The sequence below is a fragment of the Adiantum capillus-veneris genome, chromosome 22 (genome assembly GCF_014529385.1).
Source record: "Adiantum capillus-veneris isolate H3 chromosome 22, ASM1452938v2, whole genome shotgun sequence".
Classification (NCBI taxonomy): domain Eukaryota; kingdom Viridiplantae; phylum Streptophyta; class Polypodiopsida; order Polypodiales; family Pteridaceae; genus Adiantum; species Adiantum capillus-veneris.
In genome coordinates this window covers 47,488,862-47,500,028 of record NC_140952.1, presented here as the reverse complement: position 1 = coordinate 47,500,028, position 11,167 = coordinate 47,488,862, and positions in this window count along the sequence as shown.

Sequence of the window (11,167 nt, the reverse complement as noted above, 5' to 3'; positions counted from 1 at the left end):
AAGTTGAGGCTTCATGTCCAAAGCTATATTGACAAAGAAGACTTTTTCATCTCTCCTCTTCAACATGAGGATGCTATCCTAGGGACGCCATGGTTTGATCGCATGGCTATCAACATGAAGTTCCTTGAAAGGAGAATCTACTTCACCTACAGGGGAAAGATCATGTATATAGATTATAATGAGTCTGGTCATACTATACCACTTGTAAATTCACGAGCTTTTGATAAGTCAATGAAAAGCTCGATTTTTGCGTACATGATTTTTGTCAAAGAATCCACCAATGATGCTAATGATTTATCAAATGAAAATGGTAGGAATCAAGAAGAGTTAGACTTGTCTACTTTTCTAAATGGATTCCAAGATGTTTTCATTGATGATATCCCTATGGAATTACCTCCAAAACGAGGGGATGATGACCATCGAATTGAGCTCCTACCAAGAAGCTCACTGCCTAACAAGACTCCTTATCGAGTTTCCCGAGCTCAACAATAGGAGATCATGAGGCAAGTACAAAATTGGTAGACAAAGGGATGGTGAGGCCTAGCTCCTCTCTCTTTCGTTCTCCAGTCCTTTTAGTGCAAAAGAAAGATGGTACATATCATATATGTGTGGATTATCGAGCACTAAACCATATCACTTAAAAAAAACAAATTTCTCGTGCCTCGGGTAGAAGATCTATTTGATAAGCTACATGGCTCTACCTACTTCAATAGGATTGACCTTAAAAGTGGCTATCATCAAATAAGGATAGTGGATGAAGATATCCTAAAGACCGCATTTCGTACAACGTTTGGTCTTTATGAATATCTAGTCATGCCTTTTGTCTTGACCAATGCACCAGCCACATTCAATCGTTTGATGGAGAAAATATTTAGACCCTACTGCAAGTTCACTGGATTGTTCTTTGATGATATCATCATCTACTCCAAGTCCTTAAAGGAACACAAGCAACATCTCCAAGTGATTTTTCAAGCATTGAGGGAGAACAAGCTTTTTCTCAACCAAAAGAAAAGCGAATTTTTCCTTCAAGAGATTCAATACTTAGGTCATATTATTTCTCAAGATGGTATCCGTATGGATCCATCTAAGTTAGAGGTAATAAAAGCATGGCCTAATCCAAGGAATCTACATGAGCTAAGAACCTTTATTGATATGTGTGCATACTATAGACGCTTCATAGCAAAATTTTCTCAAATAGCAGGACCATTACATGACTTAACAAAGAAGAATGTTAAGTATTCATGGACTGCTAAGGAGAAAATGCTTTTGACAAGCTCAAAGAGAAGCTTACCTCTCAACCAGTCCTCATGCTTCCGGATCTCTCAAAGCCATTTGAGGACCAATGTGATGCTTGTGGTGATTGCCTTGGAGCAGTCTTGCTTCAAGAAGGGCATGCCATAGCATATGAGAGCTGAAGGCTCAATACGGATGAACGGGTCTTGGGAATTTATGAGAAAGAGCTTTTGGCTGTTCTACATGTCCTAGACACATGGAAGCACTATTTATTGGGGACTCCAATCATTTTACGAACAGACCACCAAAGTCTCAAGTACTTCATGACGCAAACCAAGCTTTCCGACAAACAAATGAGGTGGGAAAATTTTCTTTCGCAATCTTATTTTCATATTGCTCACATTGCTGGTAAGCACAATCAAGTGGCCGATGCACTTTCACGACAACCAAAAGTCAATGCGGTGTCTATAGCAACTCACAATGATCTATCTTCTATGATAGATGAGTATGATATTGACCATGACTTTAAAGATGTAATGTCAGCCCTTGCTTTGGGGAAGAAAGAGGAACCATTCACCTTGCAGGATGGTTATCTTCTCCATGGCAATAGGCTATGTGTTACCCACTCCTTCATGAGAGAAAGTCATGTATGAATCCCATGCTCCTCCCTATGTGGGCAGCCAGCAAGACCATGCTCCCTCCCTTGCTAGCCATAGCCATAGCTTCTGCCCTACTATGTGCACTTCCTCCACATACACGCTTTGCTGTCATCTGCCACTGCGCCTCCTCTATTTCTCAATCTCCCTTCTGTAGCAACCTGCACTTCCTCTTCTCCTCATGGAACCATCTCACCTTCCCCTCTCTTACATTTAATTGTTCCTCTTACCCCCTCCTCCTTCATCAAGTAGCCTTCCACTTTCTTTTTTGGGGGCCAAGAGAACCCTCCATTGCCACCTGGACCATCATGGCCACAAATTTCTTGTCTTCGCCGTGGATGGCATCACTGCCCAGGTTCACGGCATGTAAGATGAAGGCCTCCATCTCCACATTTGCCCCTCCATAAAGTTTGGCCTCTTTGGAATTTCGGGTGGGTGGGATACCAGCTTTGTGACAATTAATGTCAACATTTTCTTCAATATTGTGCACAGTGAAAGCATAGCTCTCTCACCTACAAAGGTGACGGAGATGGGTAGGGCTGCAGTGGTGTCATGGAATGGCATGGCTTACGAGATCTTCACTCTGAAATCATGCATGAGCTGAATTGGTAGCAAGAAGGGCGCCCTGTCAGAGTACATGTCAAGAATGGTAGAGGGGGTGAGACTGATCTTTTCTAGCGATGCTGATCACCATGTGGCCATGAGAGACTATGCCAGCAATGTGCTTAAGGCCATCTATCAGATCTCGCTCCATCACCTAGACACCATCACCAATGGTGTGGATGATCGAGTCATTCATCGTGATGCCTTTGTAGTGTAGAGCTTCCACATGGGCGCATGCTACCCATAGAGCATGGTTATCGGCATCACAAATTTCCTAGTCCTCTTCCGCTCCTATCAGTAGAGAACCCCCCCCCCCCCCCCCCCCCCCCCCCCCTCCCCTCTTCCTCCTCATTGCGGGCCACTCACTACATAGCCATGTCCCCCACTGGTGGTGTTGGGGCCATTGCAGTCTGCCCAACTTTGTGCCTCCTTTGTGAATTTATGCAACACTTTCAACATCTACATTAGCCCCAGTAATTTGTGAATGTAGGGGCCCGAACCACTTGGAGGCGATGCTCTATAGATTCTGGCCACACTCTTCTCGAGTATCAACATCCATGCAAAGGGTAATGAAGGACATTAGGTAAGCATTACAAAAGAGCATAAAATTGTGTTGGTGATAGCTACCAAAATGTCTTTGGCTTCAGAAACATTTATCACTAATTAAGAGACATAATTTTCATATTTGCAGCCAATCTTGAAGCATTAGAAAGGTCTTGCATCTACATTAGAACTCTGTCTTATATCATCGTGGCCAAGAAAATTAAAAAACATGTGTGTCGATTTGTGCTCGTATTGAAGCATCTCTCTCTCTCTCTCTCTCTCTCTCTCTCTCTCTCTCTCTCTCTCTCTCTCTCTCTCTCTCTCTCATGAGCGCGCGATGTCTCTCTCCCCCCCTCTCTCTCCTCCACTTGCAATATGTCCGATTTTTCCCGTCAAAGCATTGTGGTACCTCTCGACACACTTATTGGATCTTATGCTTCAACCTTGAGTACATATGATTAGCACTATCATAGTGGCTTGTATAGCTACTGAAGGGGGCAGCTCTTGTTGAAGGTCTCAAACTAAGTTGTGCAATGTGTTCATGTGCATTGTAGAATGCTTGCTTGGTTGGACCTCGGGTTTTTAATAACAATTTCCACGTTGCCCCTTACCCATAAACTTTTGGAATTTGTAGACAGTTCGTCTATCAATGCCCTCGACTACCTCTGATCTCGCACTGCTCCCCCTCAATACACCTGCACAGCTGCAGTTGGCCAGAGGCACAATAGGGCAAGGCTGACAAGATTGCAATGGTGGTATTAACCTTCCCGTTCTCTTCTTAAGGGTAGGCCTTGTGATTTTTCACTTGTTTCATGTGAACTTTCTCTACACAAGACCAATATTACCAATTTAGCAAAAGTTTACTCTAGGTAAAATTTTAGTTCAGACTTCAATGTTTCATGCTTTCAACTCAAAATCCTTTCCTTTTTCAACGAGCATTCACTTCCTATTTCAAAACTCAAGACACTTTTAAAGTCATCATTAGATTTACACACTAGTCATCTAAATAAGTGCCCACTATCTTATTTCAAACCAATTAACATTTTTGGCTTATCAAAAAATGCTTAAAAATACAACTCAACTTTTTTCCTATTTTGGTCAGCAAAAAGAGAAAGCATCTCTATAGGCTTTTCCCTTTAGGTAGGCCAAAAAAAGAGGTGGATTTTGAGGAGGAAACCACTTTTTGGCCTACCCCAAAGGGGTTGAGGCCCTAGTGATGACTTACCTTTTTGCTAATGAAAAATAAGTGGGTTTAGTTTTGAGCTTTTTGGATATTACCTCGCCTTCTTATGAGTGTCTAGGGATTGCCATCATTTAATGGTGAGAGGGAGTGTCATTTTAATGATACCATAGGCTACTATCGAGTGCTTCCACGCCTAGCAAAGCTGCTTCGAAAGAGGTGCTCCGCGGAGAAGTTGACCTCAAACCAATCCCACTCCAAGCCTCTCATCTGCAGATCAGACTGCAACACTGCCTCCTATTCAGAAGTGGGTGGCGATGGTACCTCTGTGAGCTTTTCTACAGCTGCAAGCATGATATTGTCCTGCTGGCCATGTGCTACACTAGCCGACCCACCGGCGTCTACATAGCACACATCCGACTCTTTCAAATCAAACTGCACTTATCGAAGATTGTCGATAGCATGGCCAACAATGGTGATGCCTTCTTCCAATGCTTGAGTTGCAGATGTTGGCTGCTGCTCTTGAAGCTCATAATCATTCAAAATCTCGGCGAGTGCCAGTCTCTGCACGTTTGTATGGTCGAAGGTGCAGGCCATGGTGCTTTCACTGTTGCTCCTTCTGCACTTCATCTTCAGTGCAACGACCAGGTATCATGCGCTGTTGGTGGGATGCTACTGCAGGTTCCGACGCCACGGCTAGGTATCCTACACTGTTGGTGGGATGTTGCAGCAGGTTCCGACGTGAAGATGGACGCAACAAAGTGAAAGCAGTGCAACAGATTAAAGTGTCCTCTAGGCTGCAAGAAAGCCCAACAAGGGATACCTTCCACACACACACACACATGCATGTGTGTGCACACATTGAGAGAGAGAGAGAGAGAGAGAGAGAGAGAGAGAGAGAGAGAGAGAGAGAGAGAGAGAGAGAGAGAGAGAGAGAGAGAGAGAGAGAGAGAGAGAGAGAGAGAGAGGTTTAATGGTCGTGGGTGGAAGAGGCGATAGGGGTCAAGGAGATAGGAGGGGACCAAAGAGAGGACCTCACAAGGAGGAAGAAGAGAAGTGTGTGCCCGTCACAAATCTTGGGCACCTGGTGAAGGAGTAAAAGATCCGTACTTTGGAGCAGATCTATCTGTTCTCTTTAATGCCCATCAAGAGTGTAAGGTTTTAGTCGTACAAATAAGGACATTATTGCACAAATAACGTATGCCACTCTAGCTACTAGCCTACCAAGCTGCAGGCGATGTTGTCTTGGCAACAACCTACTCTTATGCAGTGCCTCATTATGGGCTTAACAAACTGACAAACTATGTTGCAGCTCACTGTAACGGGCTTCTACTTACTCGCAGGGTATTGAAGCATTTTGAGCTGAACAAGGTCGAGTATGTTCAAAATGTGGAGGCCTCTGGGGAAGATTGCAAGTTGGGGACTAGTGAAATCCTTTCAGAGCCCTTGTAGATGTCGGTCTCGTGAGATGTGAGAATCACTATTGGGAATTATAGGGTTTTTGGATCCTTGAGGGTGCCCTAGATAGGGGATTGGACATTCCACACAACGACAAGAGGTTTGCAGGCTATGGTATGATGAGGTGCTATTATTCTCCATCCACATCATGATGGAAAGAAGAGGTACATCTCTCTAATCATGAAGGGCAAGCAGATGCCCTCAATCTTCTTGGGCTTTCTCTGGAGATAAGAAGCGCTTGGCTTCATCTCACTGTCGCAACATGCGGGTGGCCTGATCAAGTTCATGACTGAGCAAACAACCAACAATACATTATGGCTCACGTCGAGACCACCATCGTGCATGCAGGTGCAAGTAATCACCTGCAGGTCATGTCAAACCTTGCAAGGTCCACAACAAACTCAAATTTTTGTTTCACACAGAAGCGAGCCACAAAAACCATCTTTGCTTGTTGTTGCCTTCCTGCTCACTGTGTAGAGTGGTCTTGGAAGCTTTGCCTATGCAATACCGACTTAATTTCTGTGCAGCATTTCGACGCAAGCCATAATGTATCTTTACTTGCCGAGGATATCTTGAGTCAGCAGCTAGCTGTATGGGTTTCAGTTGTGGAGGAGTTATATAGAGGACACATATGAGAGCTAGTAGGCAGGCATCTTCAAATTTAAGTTTTTCAACTACACATGTACCGTCCTCCTAGATCCAACCTGACCTCCTCTACTTCCTCGTTCATCAAGCCAAGGTCGACAACCTTGCATGCCTAGCCATTGAAACCAAACTGAAGTCCTACACTCTACAAACTCATGCAATTATACAGTCGCATTCAACAACCCGGCACACCCTCCCTTTCTGTAGGTCTAATAATGAGCTCCAAGAGTAGGTATACAACATCTTTCATGTGCTTTTCAATGTCCTGATATATGGTTGTTGCATGGCATGGGAAACCTACACAAATTCATTGGTGTGAATCAGGTCGGATTGCATGTAATTGCAGGTTGTCTGAGCTCCAAATTAACGAGGGATGTTAATGATACCATGAAGAAATTGATGAATTTCTTTGAGAAAGAATCAAACCAAAGGGCAAGAAAGAGCATGCATGTTGCATCTACATCCCCAAGAAATCCGGAACTAGGCAGACTCTGCAAAGGTCTTCAGCTTTGAGGAGAAGCAAATGCCACTGGAGAATTTGTAGACCCTTCCCTTGCATATGCAACATGTGGTTGTCTTGCCGATGAGGGATATGAGTCCTCATGTTGATTAGAGTGGGGATGAAGTTGATGTGCATCTTGATCTCTCATAATACACGTAAACGATTGGAGCGTGAATGTGAACAACCCAGCTTGTGTGAGGTACGCTCAACACAAGTCCTGGACATTGTTGTAATGTCGATTGATAGTTTAATCAATCTAATCCCTGATGAAGTGTGTGGGACGCACAACACAACCATCAACGGATAATTTAAAAATCTCAGATTGTGGCCAAACATCGTACATATTTACACCAAGTCATCTACTAATGAGTGGCATATCTACGGCTCAGATTGTACAAGAGCAAGGCGTGTCATGGTGATAAGATGAAGAGGGCATAGGTATGCATCTCTCCACTCTTAGGTAGACAAACATATCTCTCATATTTCTATGTAGTAAGAACGATGATATGACTTAATCCAGTCCCTAAAGAAGTGTGCGGAACTCACAACACAACAATTTAACAATCTCAGATATAGGCCAAATATCGTATGTATCTACATCCAAGACAACACCAAGTCATCTAGTGATGAATAATGACGTGTCTTTGGCGTTCGAAACACAAGAGTAAACAGTGCATCACACAAAAATGAAGAGGGAATAAACTATGCATCTCTCCACTCTCTGTTTGACGAGCAGAACTCTTGCATTTCTACGTGATACAAACGATGATTTAAGCCGATCTAAAATTGAGAAACCTATAGGTCACTCTGAAGTGAGAGGTGTAGCATCATGCCTACTAGTTGTTGGAGATTCAAGAGCATGTCAAAAAGTGCTTGAAGGGTGTTGCTTCTAGTGTGAAGAAGGCTAAGCAAGCATTGGGGAGTGTCAAAGGCAAGCCGCAGAAAGCAAAAGGCAAATTGAAAGGAGGAGAAGAAGAAGAGATTGGCGTAGGTATTGATGTCTAGTTGTCTTTGTTTCCAAGTGATGTTTATAGCTGCTACACTTAAAGATGGTTTGTTTGTAAATCCAAATTCCTTGTGGACAATTTAGATTGTTTGTTTGTAGATTCCAAATCCATTCTCATGAACAGTTTTCCCGTGGTTAGTACACATTTAAACTGAGGATGCTTCCAATGATGTGTCAACAAGTAACCCTTACCTAAAAATGAACTTGGGCAAAGGTATCAATGCATCCATTGCAAAATCAACCTCTCATACTCCATCCCCTTTTGCATCAGCACTCTGCAGGCATGGAGGAAGAGAGGGACAACTTTAAAGCAACAAGCCAAACTAGGAGAGAAAGCTAGGGTGAACTCTACACGACCATGCCACCACCAGTGCCTTCCTTTTCTGACCTCACAAATGGAACCTGCTTAATGGGATCTTTGGTGATTTCACTGAATGGACCACCATCATCACATGAGTACCCTATTGGCTAAGAGTTTAGCTTATCTATCCTTTATGTTAGGCAGGCCTCGAGATTTTATCACTTGTTCCTACTTCTCAACTTGGACTCTGGAGTTTCATATATCTAGGTGGATTTGTGCTCCTCACCCCATGAGCACAAATTTCAAAGCAATCAAATCCCTCAAATAAAGGGCAGTCCATGCTCATGGAAATGTTCCACCTCTCAAAAAATGTGCACATCTGCAGAAAGTGTGAACAGACCCAAAGAATCAATCAACTGGGCATGTAGTAATGGTTCATTTACTATTAATGGTTTCACAGAATCATCGATAGTGGTTCTGTCTCTAGTCTCTCAAATCGAAGTATCACTCAAATCGAAAATTGGTTCATCTCTCGAGTCTCTCTCTCTCTTTCATATGGCCAATCTTGCTTTCCTACCATGTCGAGCTTCTGCGTTAATCGCAAGCATAGGGGGCTCGCGTACTACATGTACTCTTTGATTGTCATTCTGTCAAGGTCGGGAGTAGGGGGGCTGTTAATCTCAGCCCTCCCTTCAGAGAGCATTCCTCAGCAGAATCGGCGTACAGTCTTCCATGCAGACGTGAGTCCACCATCCGCCAACCATTGCCTGACGTATCAGCACGGGGAATAGCATGAGCATACACACATCAGCAAGCCACAGTTACGGGCATGTGCATGGGACACAGCAGCAAGCGGAATAGCTGAGCGCGAGCTCTGCTGCTGACAAGTCAGCTCTCGGAATGGGTGATAATGACATGTGAATGAGCCAATGGCCTCCATGTCAGCGCTGGGAATGTTGATGGCGACGCAGGCAGCCTCAAATTCCCTCCACGTAGCATGATCAGTGATCACACTGCAGCCCCCCTCCTCCCGACACTTGAAGGTCGCCAATGGGTTGCCATTATTATGTGGAAAGGACACTCAGTGTCCGAATTTATGTAACTTTCGCTGACAGTGCAGCTTAAACTGAATGCAATTGAAGATTTCATCTGCCAAGAGGGAGATGCAACCGTCAAGTTGAGCAGCACACCTTTAGAAGCTCACACCAACATCAAGGGTGAGGAATCTTCTTCCTCACTCAGGATTGGCTTGCAGTTATTCTACATTTTGGCATTATTTGTAACCCACTTCTCTCGTTAAGTCACTTAGATAAGTCTCACATAACAGACTTTCAATGGGTACTTTGGTCCTTTAACAGAAGATTAATCGTTGTCTCAATATGAGGAGCTTTATTGCTATGTAAACATCCATATTTAGGCCAGCAAAATAACAAAATTGTTCCTTTGTGTTCCAAATTCTTCATCTAAGAAAACAATTTATGGGCTAGACCCATTAAAGTTTTTTGAAAGTATTTATAGGTGGTAAACAAAAGTTTCTACTGTTCGAGACATAGAGAAGCTTGATATTTATAATTTGTTAACTTTCCGATGAAAGGTTTAAGAGCAGAATGAAGGATGTGAAATGATGCTAAGCCTACTAAGTGTGACGGATTTCTTCCCAGATCTAGAAAGGACAGTTTTATAGTCTTTTACCAGCCTAATGGTACAGCTCCAACCTGCCCAAATATGATGCTCCAACAGTTCCTCCCTTGGAATTCTTATCTTTACTTTTTTCCCTTTGCAATGGCTCGAATTATTGCACACATGACCTTGAGACAAGGGGCCGTCTCTAGCACACTGTTTGATGAACACAGCATCCGTGTCCATGAGATCATTTCCTAGCATAATAAGCACACTATCAATTTTCAATAGCATGTACCTCAAAATCTTGTCGTGGTGGTTCCCTTGTCTTGGCTTCAATCTAGAGCATAGGCTTTGAGGGTGCGGTGCTCATTGGTGTTCGTATAAAAGAGTGGTTTAGTGTATTTTTAGACCCGAATCCTGGCTAGAGTCCACGCATGTCTTGCAGAAAATTGAGAGAATACAAGTTTTAGTGTAAATACCAGCAAATACTTTAAATTTTAAGCTAAAGTCTGGGAAAGTTTAAAGTGTGCCCTTTTTTTCTTTGGTTTAAAGAGTATTTTTGGTGAGCCCCGATGTATGCATAGGGGTGACTTGCTCTAGTAGGATGTCGTGTCACATTTGTTTGAAATAGTCAGCCTGTCGGTCTTACCCGTTTTGAGCATGGGCTCTAATTAGAGCACCCCATGGGATGACATCATAGAAAGGGAGCTCTAGCATTTGAGTAATTTTGGTAAATGTAGTTCTGTCAATCAATCCATTAAGCAAAGCTCATTTTGTCTAGTGGTGTTGTCTACAGACATTATGCTTATTTAAGGGAGCAAAATGGATTGTTGTGGCTATACATCTAGAAAGGCTTGAGTGAGTGTGACAGCTGATCCATCTGCATATAATCGGCCAAGTGGCTTCCTTTAGGAGTCTCTAGTCATGCTTGGTTGGCATTGTCTTCGAGGTATGTTGGGGCAGCACCCACCACACAAAGATCCCTCCAAGGGCGCTTGTTCGCTACTTGGGCTGCGAGGTTGGCTTGGACTTGTCACCAGAGCAGCAGACTACCCCCCTCCTCCTTGCCATTTGGCGGAAGTTCCACATCTTGCTGGATCTTCTCGAGTTCTTGTATCAGTCAGTTAGAGAGGCTGATCAGGAACTTTTTGTGGACAGGGGGAGAGACGCAGTCAGCTCGGGCCAAAATCTCATGGCAGGTCATCACCTTACCTTGCTCTCAGGGGGGATTGGGTATGATTGATCCAACACGACAGAGTAGAGCCCTCCTTGGGAAGCTCATTGTCAGGGGTCTTTTTCCAGGGGAGGAGCCTTGGAAAGAGCTCTTGCTATATAGGATCGGAGGCAGAGTTCCACAGACAAGAGGCCCTTGGAGCCAGCTTGCTTTGGTCTTGGGAGCATCTGAGGGGGGACTTGA